At 40.2% G+C, this 17,826-nt stretch overlaps 1 protein-coding gene across 10 annotated transcripts in view; it reads right to left on the bottom strand.

The window, feature by feature from the left end:
• Window positions 1-17,826, bottom strand: part of RABGAP1 (RAB GTPase activating protein 1) — a 167,569-nt gene that overhangs the window by 148,692 nt on the left and 1,051 nt on the right. For 4 of the 10 annotated variants that reach the window (XR_013353715.1, XR_013353716.1, XR_013353717.1 and 1 more), the window contains exons 2-3: window positions 12,607-12,750; window positions 935-1,060 (exon numbers count right to left, since the gene is read on the bottom strand). The gene's annotated coding sequence lies outside the window, so the exon portion shown is untranslated. The other 6 variants (XM_077850557.1, XM_077850554.1, XM_077850558.1 and 3 more) reach the window with 6 other exon arrangements.

The raw sequence follows: 17,826 nt of genomic DNA, 5'->3' as shown, positions 1-17,826 counted from the left end.
TAGCAGTGGGCTCCTGGATAATTCGTATTTACTTTTAAAATACTTGAACTCTTTTTTTGGATGACGTACTATCAGACATTGTGTTGTTTCTAGATACTAACATTCAGAGGAATAACATAAACAATGAACTTGCAGTGGCATGAATTTGCTAATGTGCAATTAGTAGAGGCAAAAATCACCTCCTAATAAGTGACCTACCTAACTTGGTAAAAGAGGTGTGAGTGATACTTGTAATTGAACTTGACATGCTTGAGACAAAATGTGCTAGTTCCCAGCCACTATTCCAGGGCTCTAATTCATCTGTATTTCCTTGGTTTTTTTGAAACTCTTTCTTCCTTTTTTTTTTTTTTTTTAATTTTTTATTTATTTATGATAGTCACAGAGAGAGAGAGAGAGAGAGAGAGAGAGAGAGAGAGAGGCAGAGACACAGGCAGAGGGAGAAGCAGGCTCCATGCACCGGGAGCCTGATGTGGGATTCGATCCCGGGTCTCCAGGGTCGCGCCCCGGGCCAAAGGCAGGCGCCAAACCGCTGCGCCACCCAGGGATCCCTGAAACTCTTTCTTCCTGAAGTAGTAGTATTAACTGCCTTCACCTCTACCACTTTCAATAGAACACTCCAAAGAGCAGTGCCTCTCAAAAATCTGGCTCCTCTATCTCTCACCAACCCTCACTGAACCATCTGTTTAAAAACTTAATTAAAACCTCATCTATGGGGGCACTTGGGTGGCTCAGTCAGTTAAGTGTCTGCCTTTGGCTCAGAGTCCTGGGATCAAGCCCTTTTTTGGGCTTCATGATCAGCAAGGAATCTGCTTCTCCCTCCGCTCTTCTTGCTCTTAAATAAAATCTTAAAACAAAACCCACTCATCTGTGGCCCTGAGTATTTTGTTTACCCTCCCTGAGTATCATTTTAAAAAGGAAAGAAAAAAAAGGGCACCTTGGTGGTTCAGGGTTGAGTGTCTGCCTTTGCATCAGGTTGTGATCCTGGGGGTCTTGGGATCCACTCCCACATCAGGCTCCTCACAGGGAGGCTGCTTCTCTGTTTCTCATGAATAAATAAAATCTTAAAAAAAAAAGGGGGGGGGGGAGGGAATCAGTCAATGACAATACAAACTTTCAAAACCCAAAGAATTCTTTTCATTTCTCATCTTCTACCGCTGAAATGAAAATATTGGCCATTTCCTTATTCTGAAACTTTTTTGTTTCCATTTTCTACCTTTGGCTACCATTTCTCAGCTGTCATAGGTTCCTTTTCTTCTGTCCATTCTCTAAATTCTACTCCATGCCTCTTTTTCCACTTTTCTCTGGCTCTTATTAGCTCATATGGGTATAACTTTTTTTTTTTTTGGTATGCTGTTAATACTCTTAAACTCTCTCTTTCCACTGTGTTATGTTTTCTTTTCTTTTCTTTTCTTTTTTTTTTTTTTTAAGAAAGGGAAGACTCTTAAGCAGGCTTCACACCCAGCAAAGAGACTGACAGCAGGCCTTGATCTCACAACCCTCAGATCATGACCTGAGTTGAAATCAAGAGTCGGACATTCAACTGACTGAGCTACCCAGGTGCCCGTTTTCCTTTCTATTTAGTACTGTCTGACATGTGCCAAGCAATATGTGTAATGTTACAGTGAGGAATAATAGGTAGTCTTTACCTAGGATAGGCTTAAAGTGGTACAGAAAATGGAAAAATAAACGGGTAATTATAATATAGTGGTTGGTATAACAGAAGTACACAAAGGATGTTGTGAGACTACATAGGACAATTCTGCTATGTATGTTCACGGGCATCTCAAAATCAATTCCATGTGTCGAAAATAAACCTCTGTTCATCACATAAGCATATTCTTCCTTGTATGCTCCCTACTGTTGGTTAACATCCACTGATCGAAGACAGGGATGTCAAAAAAGTCCTTGATTCCTTTTCTCATTCTCCCCTGGAAGACTACTGGATTTTAGCTCCAAAACATACTCCAATCTTACTCTTTCTTTACCATCCATCATAAGTCTAGCTAAAACGTAAGACTCCTTTTCTAGAATCTCTCTAGTCATTGACTATCAAAGTCCCATAGCTAATATCTAAAATTTAGATCTGATCATATATCTCACCCTTTCCTCAAAACCTATGACTGCTCCTGCCTGAAAACAGAGTAAAATCCAAATCTCTATACCATTAGTCTTCAAATATGGAGACAATCTATCATTCTACTCTTATCTTCTATCAAACCATACCAGAAATGCACCAAATATGTCATACACTTCTATGCTTTTGAGCCTTTGCTTATGTTGTTTGCTAATCGAGGAATGTCTTCATTTCCCCGGGTAGTCCTCCTCCCTCACCAGCAATCTTAAGGTACAATCAACTATCCAACCTCCCCCTTTCCCTTTTACAATATTCATTATTTCTCTCTTGGGCTCCTAAGGCTTTTGTTTGCTTTTTAATTCTATCACAAAATTATAGCATTTATCACACAGTAAAATAATATTATACCTCTGTTCTACTCCGCTATATTGGTTGATCATTCATTCCAGAAACAATTACTAAGTACAAACCACTACGGTCAATGCTGGGAATACAATGAACACACACAGTCCCTGTGAACTATTTGTGTAAAGGGATCTCAGATTTTATTCATATCTTTTTTTAAAAAGACTTTATTTATTCATGAGAGACACACAGAGAGAGAGGCAGAGACACAGGCAGAGAGAGAAGCAGGCTCCAGGCCAGGAGCCCGACGCAGGACTCAATCCAGGACTCCAGGATCACGCCCTGGGCCAAAGGCAGGCGCTAAACCGCTGAGCCATCCAGGGATCCCCTATTCATATCTTTACATCATTTACTGGCAGCACTAAATAAATTTGGTTGAATAATACTCTTTAATCCACGTTTAACTAGTAGGGTCTAAGTAATGTGAGGATGACAAGTATGCTATACCACATGCATGTGACTTGGGGATATAGGTGATAACTAGAATGAAGAGACCCAGAACTACCCTTGAGTGTGCCTCGCTGATTCTTCATCAAGTTCCTGTCAATCTTTTTTTTTTTTTTTTAAATTTATTTATTTATTCATGAGAGACAGAGAGAGGCAGAGACACAGGCAGAGGGAGAAGCAGGCTCCCTGCAGGAAGCCCAACACAGAACTCGATCCCAGACCCCAGGATCATGCCGAGCTAAAGGCAGACGCTCAACTGCTGAGCCCCCAGGTGTCCCAAGTTCCTGTCAACCTCAAAACCAGTTAATACTGAGCCAGAAAATATACCTTAGATTTCCTTTGGACCAAAACACTCTCTTAATCCCTTCCTTCCCAATATCCATCATTTTTGTTGCTCAACTAGTGAGCAAATGATTACAGCTTTAGGAAATCTTAAGGAGGATACTTAAATCATCTTGCTAAATACAAAGAGACAATACTTACTAGTTCCTGCTACCAATTATATTGCCTACACGGTATTGAAAAGCTTATATGCATTATTTTTAATGTTCACACAAACTTAGATACTGACTTTGTATGACAAACTGAGGCTTAGACTGGTTCAATAACCTGCTTAACTTTACAGATAAAATTGGATCTTGATCCAAATCCAGGTATCTAGGTGCCTCTGTCCTTTTCTGAAACGCATCTCTTCTCCTTGGTGCCCTTGTCTCCATTCTCTCCCTATTCTAATCCATTCACTATGTAGCTACCAGTTGTATCTGTCTAAAACACAGATCTAAGAAGATTACACTCTATTCAGAAAAAGTCAAAACAGGAAGGGAAAAGAATCAAGTCTCAAAGATGTTCTAACAGGCCAAGTCCTCTGGGTTTGTAGCCCTTTAAAATTAAATAGCGTACAAAAAAAGTTATTTTTTTAATAACACTGTATTAATCTCAGCTTTTTTCTTCTGTCCTTGGCTCAGATGTTTGTTTTCCTGCATTGGTTTTCACATAAATTTCTCACAGCCTAGCTCTGGGAAGGGTGGGACAAATCTAACAAAACTCAATGGAAAATCATCCCTTCTTTATAAAATTAAATTCCTTTCCACCACTACTAATTGCTAAACAATAGATGTGTCTTTGTTGAAGTCTAACTCTGAATTTGGGGGCTGTTTCTTTGAATTATTCTAGTGAGCTAAGAGAACCATATTAATTTAAGCCTTCTGAATAATTTCAGCTTAGCTTAAAAAACCAAAAACAAAAGAAAACTAAACAATCATCTTGGGCCTGCAGTACATAAAAGCAAGAAAAACCAGCTTATCTAAAAGTTATCATCAGGCAAATTTTAACCTGCAATGTCTGTGACAATTTACTTCTTTCAACTATAAAGTGATCCTTTTCTTTCAATTCCAGATTTAAAAAGATAATTATAGGAATAGAGAAATTTTTAAAAAATATATTATTTATTCATGAGAGACACAGAAAGAGAGGCCGAGACATAGGCAGAGAGAAAAGCAGGCTCCATGCAGAGAACCCGATGTAGGACTCAATCCTGGGACTCCAGGATCATGCCCTGATCCTGGCCAAAGGCAAACGTTCCACCGCTGAGCCACCCAGGCGTCCCAAAATTTTAATTTTTTAAAATTGTGGTTAAATATATTACCATTTTACCATTTTAGTCATTTATAAACGTAAGTTTTGTGGCATTACGTACATTCACACTATTGTGCAATTACCACCACCACCCAGCTCTAGAACCCTTTTATCTTCCCCAATTAAGTCTGTATCCATTAAACACTAACTCCCATTCCTCCAGGCAACCAACACACTATTCTTTCTCTATGAATTTGACTCCTTTTTGTACCTATAAAAGTAGCAGAATCATACAATATTCTTTTGCGGCTGGCTTATTTCATTTGGTACTATGTTATAGCATGTGTCCAAATTTCCTTTCTCTTTAAGGCCAAATAGTAGTCTATGGAATATATACACTAATTTTGTTTATCCATTCATTGGCCAATACAAGTTTTTTTTTTTTTTTTTTTAAGATTTTATTTATTTGACAGAACACGAGCAGTGAAGCAAGGTGGGGCAGAGGGAGAACCAGACTCCCTGCTGAGCAGGGAGTGTGACACGGGACTCCATCCCAGGACCCCGAGATCACAAGCGGGAGGCAGATGCCCAACCGACTGAGCCACCCAGGCACCCCCTCCTTCCTATAACCTCTTTCCAATTTTCAAGGAAATGTGCATAGGAAAATCACAAATGTTTGGCAGATCCACCCATGTTTTCTAAACCTTCTAATATAAGGCATGGCAGGACATAGGACAAGTGTGTTGAATAGGGGATGGGCAAACAACAGAGATTTACTGAGCATCTTCATTCACAGCATTGGAATAGGCACTGTGTGAGAAGATTTAAAAATTCACAAATATTAAGTTCCAAAGATGCTTTTAAACCTACCTGAAAAGATTGTTTTGCATAACTAAAAGCAAAAAATAATTAAAAATAAAATTTGTTCCTGTTAGGGAATAATTTTTGTATAGAAATATTAGCTTTTGAGATTAGATTTCAGATTTTTCTTCAATTCACAAAGAATTCAACAGGTAACTACCGTAAGGATATAACTATTTCTCTTCAGCAGATATAGCAGAGGTCTATTCATAGAAAATCATGTGTCACAGCAAAAGAGATTTACATGACATGTTCTTATTCTTATATTGCCAGAATCCGTTTATCAGCAGCATACTTCAAGGGTATAAAAGAGTTTATTACTTCTACCACAAAAATATTAAAGTGATTAACTCATGGCTCTTTCCAGTAGTATTTTACAAATGTCCAACATTTAATCCCCAATTTAGCCTCCCATGGTGTCTCTTAATACTCTTGATGATACTTAAAATATGTTCACAAAGATTCTGTGTATCAATTCCTTTTTCTAATACAAGGGCCATCTTCAAAAAAAGGAAAACAAGATTATAACTACTGGTTGTTGGCTGTAATTACCGAAATGTATAAATAAGGGAACATATGTTATATATAAGTTACAGTTACTTGGATGCTACATATACAAAGTAAATTTTTAAGACAGTCAAATTATTGTTAAGCTTTATATAGTTAATGACATTTGAATAAAGTTACCACAAGCACAAATTTCCTAAGGTACCTAAAGAAATAGCAGATTTTAGTACGGAGAAAAAATTTATTCCCACAAAGATTGATGGATCCCAAGGAGTAGTAATTTATAACATAAAAAACTGATGCAATCTCAATTGGAGATATGTAACAAGCACACATGAACTCTGAAAGACATGGACCTCCACCTCTGGCAGCACAGCCATACAATTAAGAAGAAAACACCTTCTGCTTTAGAACCATGGCTGTCTATACTATTTAATGTCAAGAATGAACTTAAAAATAAGGGCTTTATTTTTACTATTTAGTGATTCACAAAAAAAGGAATTTTGGGGAAAAGTTAGGCCTGATAAAACTCTACTATGCTAGAAAGAGTATGGTTGTCATGATTCTGGTTGCTTTGGAAAGAGGGAAATTTCCAGGGTAAAGTCTATAACTGTATCTGTTCAGTTTTTGCATAGGAAGAGAAACAAGGCTGTTAGCGTCAACAAGAGTGGTTTTACATTTAAATGTCTATCCAGTATTGTTCTGACTTAAAAGTTTTCCAAAGAATCAACATCTTTCAGAAACAGCACAGAAGTGGGAAATGAGGGATGGACCAGGTAACCAATTTACGCAAAAAAGAAACAGCTATTAAGTTGATACCCACCGACTGAGTCCTAGGACTTAAATTTTTTCTTTGGGATCTAACTATGTATGGAAAACCAATAAAACAAGGTAGTTGCATATAAAGCATCCAAAGTTCATGCCAAACCCTTTATGCATGTTGGCTACATCAGCCCTTCTTCAATATTTGAATTCTATCTCCATGACAGATTATTTAAGAGTTAATTTATTCCACATGCTTGAGATATCTAATCATACCTGATTATACTGAAAACTACAATTATGGGTAGCCTATGTCAGAACCTCAGCACACCACTGCCTACAAAGACACTCAACAGTAGTACTGATTATTTTTTTTTAAAGATTTTATCCATTTATTCATGGGACACACACACACACACACACACACACACAGTCAGAGACATAGGCAAAGAAGCAGGCCCCGCTCAGGGAGCCCGATGTGGGACCCAGTCCCTGAACTCCAGGATCAGGCCCTGAGCTAAAAGCAGAGCTCAACTGAGCCATCCAGGCGCCCCAGTAGCACTGATTTAAACTATTTTCTGAAGCCTGTACTCAAAGATCACTTGTTAAAACAATTAATGTAATGAGACCTTCAACGAAGCCACACATTAGCTGGAAACATGTCAATAGCAGACAATTAGTTCTTTAAAAGAATGTGGACTGTAAATATCTGGAAATATACTCAATAAAAAAAAAAATGACTTCTTTAAAGAATCTGGGCTGTAAAGCTGAGATACATTTGGAGAAACTCATGTCTCTTAGTGTAGATAATGTGTACAATACACTTCTCTCAGCATGCAATATAAAAGTAGGAAACGGGTCTTCACTTTTACACTGTCCCACACTAAATTACCACTTAACCCAAATTAGGCACGGGTAGGGAAACCTGGGTGGCCCCCGGAAGGAGTCCCACATCAGGCTTTCTGCATGGAGCCTGCTTCTCCCTCTGCCTCTCTCTCTCTCTATACCTCATGAATAAATAAAATCTTAAAGAAAAAATAAGCACAAGTAAACTGTTAATAAAACACTATGCCAATAAGACCAGAATGCAGAGTTTGGTAGTTTAACTATCCAAAGTCATGTACCTTAACACCAGTGACATAAGTCAACTAACTGTAAACTGAGTTATAAAACTAACAATGAAGTGTACAACACAGTTCACTTTTAATTAGGAATTTGATTTTTTTTTTTACTTAATTTGTATTTAAGTTACACGTGAATTTCAAAGGTTACTAATAAATACAAATTACTCATGGATGCAAATCTTATTAATGCAATCTGAGGTCTTATAAAGGAAGAACATAACTCTCTCCCGAATTCATTCTCCGTTTTTATAAGTAAACGCTACCAAAAACCTTCAACATGCATTAAAATAACACCCCATACACAACAGGTCCTTCGTTTAAAAAAAAGAAAAAAAGAAAAAAAAAAGTTGAATGGGTGCTTCCTTGGCTTCTAAGTTTTTCAACAGCTTTTCAAACATCGGTTTAATGTGGCAAACGCTGAGCGATTCATCCTCTTTTTAAATAAACAAAGCAGCTGGAAACATAACTCACCCTACACTATCCCGGTCACAAGTATTTGAGCGCAGGTATTTATGTGGATGACAAAGTCAAATGAATGGAGAAATCCTGTCCCTGACAGTTTTTTTTTTTTTTTTCCCCTCACTAATAAAAGTCACAAAAGCCAAAAAGATCTCAAATTCAGGTTGGAACATGATTTTGAACTAAAGGAGCACAAGTGCCATGATTACTTAACACGGTCTCCTAGGACATTTGCTTCCTCGATACAGGAATTCCCGAGAAAACTTAAATGTGCAGAGGCCTGTGAAAGCGGGTGCAGATGCTAACAGTCGTCGGAGGGGTGAGGACCGAGGTACCACTAGGCAGTGGACAGCGAACTCCTGGAAGGCTGCGGGTATCCTCGGGCTCAGCACCTAGACCCCGGGGGGCTGCTGAGAACAGGACCCGGCAGTGAGGCACTGGGAGCACATACTTAAAGGACTCGGGGAGACTGAGACCCTTTAACTGCAGGTGGGGAAAATGAGACAAAGATCAGCAGGAGCGGTCAGGCCGACACTGAACGAAAGCAAGTCTTTCCAATTTGGCGCAGCCCAGGAAGCTGGCCTGAGCGGAGGCCCCAGCCAGGTGAAGGCACCCCACGGGCCCGGCTGGCACCGGGAGGAAACTGAGGCGGAGAGACCAGCCAGAGTCCCAAACAGGACCTGGCCCCGAACACGGAGGCAAGAGACAGTCCGGCCGTGCCCGGGGTGCGAAGGGCCGCCTGGCGCAGGGCTCGGCCGACAAACACCCACCCAGACAGGGGGAACCGGTTTGGGCAGGGGCTGCGCGAGCGGTCCGGCCTGCGCATGCGCCCTCGCCCCTCCGCCGCGGCTCCCCCTCCCCCCAATCGCGGCTCCCCTCAGAGCCCCGCTCGCCGAGGCGGGTGAGCGCAGCGCGGCCGGCCCAGCCCCGTGGGGCTAGAACAGAGCCCGGCTCCCCGCAGGGCTGTCGCAGGACCCCCGGGGCCTGGTGGGTGGGAGGGTGGGAGGAGGAGCAGGGGAAACGCGGCCCTACCCGACCCGCCGTCTCCTCCTCCGCCGCCCGCCGCTCGCAGTCCCGCAGGCTCCGCCGCCCGGGCCTCCCCAGCCGCCCTCCCCCGCCCTCCCCGCCCCCTACTCACGTGAGAGCAGCTCCTTCCGCCCTCCGCCCCGCCTCCCGCCCGCTTCATAGGGCGGCGGCGCAGGCGAGCAGCCGCATTGGCCCAACCGCAGGCGGCGAGGGCCTACTTCCTCCGCTCCAGGCTCCGCGGGCCCCGGCCCCGCCGCGGGGGGTCTGCGCCTGCGCCGAGCGCGCGCCCCGGGTCTGCGCGCGGAGCGGCCGCGGCTCCGACCGCCTCGGGGCCCAGCAGCAGGACCGCCGCGGACCCAGGCGTGGCAGCGCCGGGCGCGCCTGAAGGGGAGGACGGACGCCAAAGACGCCGGCGCTGCGGCGCGGGAGCCCGGCTCTCCTGCCCGGTCTAGTGCTGCTTCAGACGCGGCCCTTCGCGGCGGTCCTCCAGGCGCCGGCCTCCCGTGGGGCCTGCAGCGTGCCAGGGAGTGTGACAGGCCCTTTCACCGCTACCTCATTCGGCCTCACCACAACCTGGGAGAATACTAACCATTTTTTCTTCGTTTTATAAAGGAATCCAAGCTAAGTAACAATTCAGTCTGAAAGTCAGAACTTCTGCCTCAAGTCCAAAGGCCACTGGCTGCGACAGAGTTGCCTTGTGGTACCTGAGACACAGGCAGATCAGAAACAAACCAGCTTGTTTCAGTGTCGGAACAAAGATGGGGCTGGGCCTTTACCTTAGAGTCCTTCAGGGGGGGGGACGGGGGACTGCCTCAGCCCTAGAGTAGGCGACTCGTGATCTCGCGGTTTTGAGTTCAAGCCCCACATTGTGTATAGAGATTACTTAAAAATGAACTCTTCAATGAAAAGAATCGTCCAAAAGTGATATATAGAGCAAAAGCAACTAAATGAAATTTAAAGTCCTGAATGAATTTACAAAGTAGTCGGTAACAGAAACAACGGCTACTAAAGGTGCAAGTCGTAGTAATTTATAAAATAATTCTACAGCCTATTCCTTATTCTTCCCCTTTCTTTATTCAAAGAGCCTATGCTCCTTTCCTGGTGAATGAGTCATGTAATGTTTTCCTGTGGATAATGTATCCAGTCAACCAGAGAATACACAAAAATGTCGTGCTCTGCTGCAGTCCTCTATGTGAGTTGTCTATTACTACAATAGACTTGGCTGCACTCCTGCAGGAAAATAGCTTTGTTCCTTTTCTCCTTAAACAGTTATATAATAATACACACCCATTTTAGAGTAGTAGGATCAAATAATAGATGCAGTATTAGGAAATCCTCAAATCCTGACGCACTTTTAATATTTTGGTGACTATACATTCATGTATTCTTTGATTTCGCAAGTATACCCCGAATATATATGTAAATCTTAACATAAATTGTTTAAACACAATTTTATTACAGATTCAGTACAGTATGCCATGGAGAATAGAAAGCAGACACAAGCTACAAAAAATAAAACATCACATTACCACCACCAATGTTAATACCGTAACGCATATCCTTTGTGTGCTAACATAGTTTTTCAAAATGAGATCACATGGTTTAGCAATGTGCTTTATTCAATTAACAATATCTACCTTATTATTTCAATAAAGTTTCATCTAATTCCTAGATCACGTCCAACTTTTCTAACAACCTAAAAATATTTTTATAATTGGCTTTCCCAAATCAGTAATATTTCAATAAGTTTTCCTTTCATCTATTATCTACTACAATTAAATATTGCTGATTGAAACTTTTAAGCTAGTTTTCCTAAATCAGTATCTAACCTAGGGTCACACACTGCCTCTGGTTGTTCTATCCCGTTAAGTATTTTTTACTCTAGCACTTAAGATAAATATTAAAATACTGGCTTACTGAAGAAATCAGGCCACTTAAAGTGCAAAATTTCCCACTTTCTGGATTTGAATATTCATCTAGACCTGAAATTTCCTCGAAACTGGAAGTTCTATCTCAAGGCTCAAGAGATTAATGTGATAAGTTGGAGCCAGAATGGGAAAATCTGTGAATGCAAAAAATAAAAAAAAAGGGAATTCAATCTATAAATACATGGGTGCCCTCAGAGGTTTTTAAGGACAGTGCAAGATTACAATCACATAACTCTTATGCTGAAATTGCTTCAAACAGACACACACGCACAATCATAAGAGCAGATCTTTGTATAGAAACTAGGAACAGGGTCCTGAGTAAAGCAAAAAAATGGCTTTATGAAAGCACAGGATTACAAAAGCAGAGCTTTTATTCGATTTGGATTTTCTAAAAGATCATTCTGGTAAGGAGTAGAAAAGGCAGAACAGGGGGTAAATGGAACAGTTTGGAGGCTGCCTAAGATCAGAAATATTTGAACTGAAGCAGAAGAAAGGGGATGGCAGGGGAGAGAATGGAGTTCAAGAGATGTTTTAAAAGAGGTATCTTCAAGCTGGCTGATTCTTCTGCCTGCTCAAACCTGATTTTGAACTCCTCTAGTAAATTTTTCATTTCTGCTATTGTACTTTTTAACTTCAGAATTTCATTTTGGTTCCTTTCATAATTTCTCTATCTTTAATGCTATTTCCATTTTTTCCCCCACATTTTTCTAACTTCATTCACGTTTTCTTTTAGCTCAGTGGCAACTTCAAGACAGTTGGTTTAACATCTTTGTCTAATAAGTCAGATGTCTGATTTTTCTCAGGAATGGTTTCTGTTGATTTATTTCATTCCTTTGAACAGGCTATACTTTCCTACATGTATGGCTTTTATTTTTTGCTGAAAAATGGACATTTGAATCTTCTAACTGTGGAGATCAGATTTTACCCCTTTCCCAGGCATTACTTGGTTTTTTTTGTTAATTGTTGAAGGATGTTTTTGTGCCAGAGATCAGGATCAGCCTAAGGTGAAAGCTTAAGTAAGGTCTTCTCAGTTCTTTTCTGAGCCTGCATCTTTTCCTGGTTATACATGGTAGCTTTCTAATTTTCCCTATGTAAGTGGTTGCTTCTGAATGTCCTAATCCTTAAATGTCTGGCTCCCAAATAGGGTAGAAGAGAAAACAAACAAAACAGGAGCTGTTCCTCCAAACTTCATAGAAGCCAGCTCAGCCTATGGGGGTTGAAACACTGGTAGCCACTCTGTGCTTGACTCTCAGAACTCAAAAGGAGCAATCAGCAATCAAAACACAGAACTCTGGTATTTGGTGAACAAGGTTCTTACTTCCCACCACAGGTCCTGCAAGCTACACCAGGAATGTGAGCATGGCTGCCTGCCACAGGGCTAAGGGGTAGGAAACTGGGAGTGTTATCATGCTCAAGGCTGACATTGACTGAAACTAACCTCAATTTACCAATCAAACATTCTCTTGGAAGATGCAAGAATTCAAATAGACTTCAGAGTTCCAAAATAGTTACTTCAGACAGTTTCTGCCAGTGCAACTGTTGTCTAGGTAGAGAGATGGATTCGTTGTGCTTCCTACTCCATCTGAGAACAGAAAGAAAAGAAAAAAAGAAACGTGAATAGTGAATAGAGTCTGAGGGAGCTGTGAGACACTATCAAGAAAAACAATATACCACTGGGAGTCCAGAAGAAGAAAGGGGAGAAAGAATAATAATCAGAGGCACCTGGGTGGCTCAGTCAGTTAAGTGACTTGATTTCTGCTCAGACCATGATCTCAGGATCGTGAGACTGAGCCTCAAGTAGGGCTCCACACTCAGCATATAATCTACTTGAGATTCTCTTTCCGCCTCTTCCTTCCCTTGTGTGAGCATGTTCTCATTTACTAAGGCAAATGAATAAGTCTAAAAAAAAAAGAGAGAGCGAGAGAGAAGACTCAAACTATGGAAAGCCAGAGAAAAGAGAGACTCTTGAAAGCAGAGAACCACATACAACACACAACAGATCCTCAATAAAGAATATCAGCCAATTTATCACTTCTTGGTCTTTTGGCTAAGATCAAGTGAATATCAGCCAATTTCTCATCTTAAACTTCAGAGGCCAGAAAGCAATAAATCTATATTTATATTCAATGTGGTGAAAGAAAAAAAAAAAAAACTTGACAATTCTATATCCGGCAACACTGTCCTTCAAAAATGAGGGGAAATTAAGATAATCTTTGATTAAAAAAAAAATGTAAGGGAGTTTACCACTGAACCTGCCCATCAGAAGTACTATAGGCGATCCTTCAGGTTGAAATGAAAGGATACTCAACAGTAATTTGAAGCTATATGAAGAAATAAAGATCTCTGGTAAAGATAAATGGGTGGGGAATTATAAAAGTTAAGTATTATAATTACAGTTTGTAACTCCACTTTTATTTCCTATATGATTTAAGAAACAAGTGCATTAAAATATTAATCTATGTTATTGGGCATACTGTATAAAGATATAATCTGTAACATCAATAATAGAAGAAGGGGCGGGGCTATAAAAAAGAGCTATTGTATTAAAGTTGGTATCAATTCAATTACATTCTTTTTTAAAGATTTTTTACTTATTTATTCATGAGAGATGCACAGAGAGAGTCAGAGATACAGGCAGAGGGAGAAGCAGGCTCCTTGAGGGGAGCCCAATGCAGGACTCGATCCCAGGACATTGGAATCACACCCTCAGCCAAAGGGAGACACTCAACCCATGAGCCACTCAGGAGTCCCAATTAATTTAGATTGTTATAACTTATTGGTGTTAAATGTAATTCCCATGACAACCACTAAGAAAATATCTATAGCATATACACAAAAGAAAATAAGAGGTGAATTAAAACTTTTCACTACAAAAAAATCAAATAAACACAAAAACGGTCAGTAATAAAAGAAATTAAAGGCACAAAGCCCTATAGAAAACAAATAGCAAAATGGCAGAAAGAAATCCATCCTTAGCAGTAATCACTTTAAATTTAATGGTGTAAACTCTTCAATCAAAGATAAGCATGGATTAAATAAAAAAGATTGGGCAGCCCAGGTGGCTCAGGGGTTTATTTATTTATTTTTTAAATTTTTATTTATTTATGATAGAGAGAGAGAGGCAGAGACACAGGCAGAGGGAGAAGCAGGCTCCATGCACGGGAGCCCGACGTGGGATTCGATCCCGGGTCTCCAGGATCGCGCCCTGGGCCAAAGGCAGGCGCCAAACCACTGCGCCACCCAGGGATCCTATGGCTCAGGGGTTTAGAGCTGCCTTCAGCCCAGGGTGTGATCCTGGAGACCTGGGATCAAGTCCCACGTCGGGCTTCCTACATGGGGCCTGCTTCTCCCTCTGCCTGTGTCTTTGCCTCTCTCCCTCTCTCTCTCTCTCTCTCTCTGTGTCTCTCATGAATAAATGGATAGAATCTTAAAAAAAAAAAAAAAATCAAACCATCTATGGTTTAGAAAATACTCACTTTAGAGTCAAAGAAATAAATAGGTTAAAAGTGAAAGAATTTTTATTATAAAGATATTCCAGGGGCTTCTGGCTGGCTTTAGTCAGTAGAGCATTCAACTTTTGATCTTTTGAGGGTCATTAGTTTGAGCCCCATGTTGGGCCTAGAACTTACTCCACCATGCAAATTATAACCAAAAGAGGGCTGGGGTGGTTATACTAACATCATACAAAATAGACCATAAATCCAAACAAGAAGTTACAAGAGACAAAAAAAAAAGGACACTATTAATAAAAAGTTCAATAAAGCAAGATTATATAAAAATTATAATCCTTAACATATGTGGTAAGAGACCTTCAAAATACAGATGCAAAAATGACCAGAATTAAAGGGTAGAATAAACAGTTCTACAATAAAAGTTGGAAAACTTCAATACTTCATTTTCAATAATGAATAGAACAACCAGATAGAAGATACGTTAGGAAACAGAGGACCTGAACATCATGATAAACCAACTAAACCTAACAGATATGTATAGAACAGTACATCCAACAACAGAAGAATGAATACACATTCTTTTTACATTCACATGGGACATTCTCCAGGACAGGCCATATAATTGGGCCACAAAACAAGTCTCAATAAATTTTAAAAGAGAGGTATCATGCAAAGTATCTATTCCAACCACAATGGAATAAAGTTAGAAATCGTAACAGAAGGAAAACTGGAAAATTCACAAACGCGTGTAAATTATGCAACATGCACTTAAACTACCAAAGGGTCAAAGAAAAAATCAAAAGGGAAATTAGAATATATTTAGAAATGAATGAAAATGATACAAAAGACCACACTGATAGGATGCAATGAGGGCACTGATCAGAGGGAAATTTAGAGTTGAAAACAGCTACATTAAGAAGATCTCAAAATAATACCCTAACTTTATACCTCACAAAACAAAACCTTATTACCTCACCTAACCTTATTACCTCACAAAACAAAAACTAGAAATTACACTCAAAATTACACTCAAAAACTAGAAATTTCACTCAGATTAGAGTGAAAATAAACTACAAAACAGAAAAAAAGAAAAATCAATGAAACCAAAAGCTGTTTCCTTGAAAAGAACAAAATCAACAAATATTTATGCAAATAACTAAAATCAGAAACAAAGTGAGGATATTATTTCTGACTTTCTAGAGATAAAAAGATTATAAAAGAATGCTATGAACAACTGTATACCAACAAATTATACAATCTGGAAAAGAAACAAGTTCCTTGAAACACAAATTATCTAAACTGATTCAAGAAGAAATAGAAAAATCTCAACACAGATAACAAGGAAAGAGATTAAATGAGTCAAAAACCTTTCACAAGGGGAACCTGGGTGGCTCAGTGGTTGAGCGTCTGCCTTCGGCTCAGGGCATGATCCTGGGGTCTTTGGATCGAGTCCCACAACCGGCTCCACAATGAGAGCCTGCTTTTCCCTCTGCCTGTGTCTCTGCCTCTCACTCGAATAAATAAATAAAATCTTCACACACAAAAAAATACCTTTCACAAATAGTCCTTTCCCAGATGACCACCAGTGAAATGCACCAAACATTTCATGAATAACACCAATCCCCCTGAAATCCTTCCAAAAAAAAAAATAATAATAATTAAAGAGAAAATACTTCCTAACTCATTCTATGAGGCCTTCATTATCCCGATACCAAAGCCAGATAAATACGTAAGTACATTATAGACAGATATCTCCTATGAATATCGATGCTAAAATCCTTAACATGTAAGACAATCATATCCAACAACATATTAAAAGGATTATTCGCGGGATCCCTGGGTGGCGCAGCGGTTTAGCGCCTGCCTTTGGCCCAGGCCGCGATCCTGGAGATCCGGGATCGAGTCCCACGTCAGGCTCCCGGTGCATGGAGCCTGCTTCTCCCTCTGCCTGTGTCTCTGCCTCTCTCTCTCTCTCTCTCTCTCTCTGATATCATAAATAAATAAAAATTAAAAAAAAAAAAAAAAAAAAGGATTATTCGCTACGTCCAAGTGGGATTTATTGCAGGAATGCAAGGTGGTTCAACATAAAAATCAATCAATGTAATACACGACATTAATAAAACAAAGAGGAAAAAAGCACATGATTATCTCAATGGATGCAGAAAAGACATTTGACAGACTATAATGCTTTTCATAATAAAATCTCTCAGAAAACGAGTTAGTGGGGGAAATTCCTCAACATGATAAAGATATTTGTGAAAAACTCACATCTCACACTATACTGAATACTTTAGCAACCTCTCTAAGATCAGGATCAAGTCAAAGATGCCTCCTTTTACTGCTGTTATTAAACGTTTAACTGGAAGTTCTAACCACAACTATTAGACAAGAAAGAAATAAAAGGCAAATTGTGGAGAGGAAAAGGTAAAACTATCTCTATTCAGACAACATGACTATATATGGAAAACCTCAAAGAACCCTAAAGAAAGCTACTAAAGCAAAAAAACAAAAAAACAAAAAAAAGAAAAACAAAAACAAAAACAAATGCAGTGATGTTACTGAGTATAATACCAACACAGAAAAATCAGCTGTTTCTACATACCATCAATGAACAATATGAAAAAGTAATGAAGAAAGTAACTTCTGTTCACAATATTATCAAAAAGAATTAAATACCCTGAAAGCTTGAAAACATTGCTGAAATTAATGAACACCTAAGTATATGGAAAGTCACTGTGTATTCACGGGTAGCAAGACTTAAACTTGTTAAAATAGCAATGCCACCCAAAGTGATCTACAGATTCAACACTATATCAAAATTACAACCTATTTCTCAGAAATGTAAAAGGTCATCCTCAAATTTATCTGGAGTTTCAAAGGGCCAAAAGAATCTTGAAAAAGCATCAAGTTGGGGCAGCCCTAGGTGGCTCAGCGGTTTAGCACCACCTTCGGTCCAGGGCGTGATCCTGGGGACCCAAGATCGAGTCCCACGTGGGGCTCCCTGCATGGAGCCTGCTTCTCCCTCTGCCTGCGACTCTGCCCCCCTCTCTCTCTCTCTGTGTGTGTCTCTCATGAATAAATAAGTAAAACCTTTGAAAAAAGTAAAATTGGGCAGCCCGGGTGGCCCAGCGGTTTAGCGCCGCCTTCAGCCCAGGGCGTGATCCTGGAGTCTGGGATCAAGTCCCACGTGGGGCTCCCTGCATGGA

This window comes from Canis aureus, chromosome 16 (assembly GCF_053574225.1).
Source record: "Canis aureus isolate CA01 chromosome 16, VMU_Caureus_v.1.0, whole genome shotgun sequence".
In the NCBI taxonomy this organism is placed as follows: Eukaryota; Metazoa; Chordata; class Mammalia; order Carnivora; family Canidae; genus Canis; species Canis aureus.
This window is presented reverse-complemented; position numbering and strand designations above follow the sequence as displayed.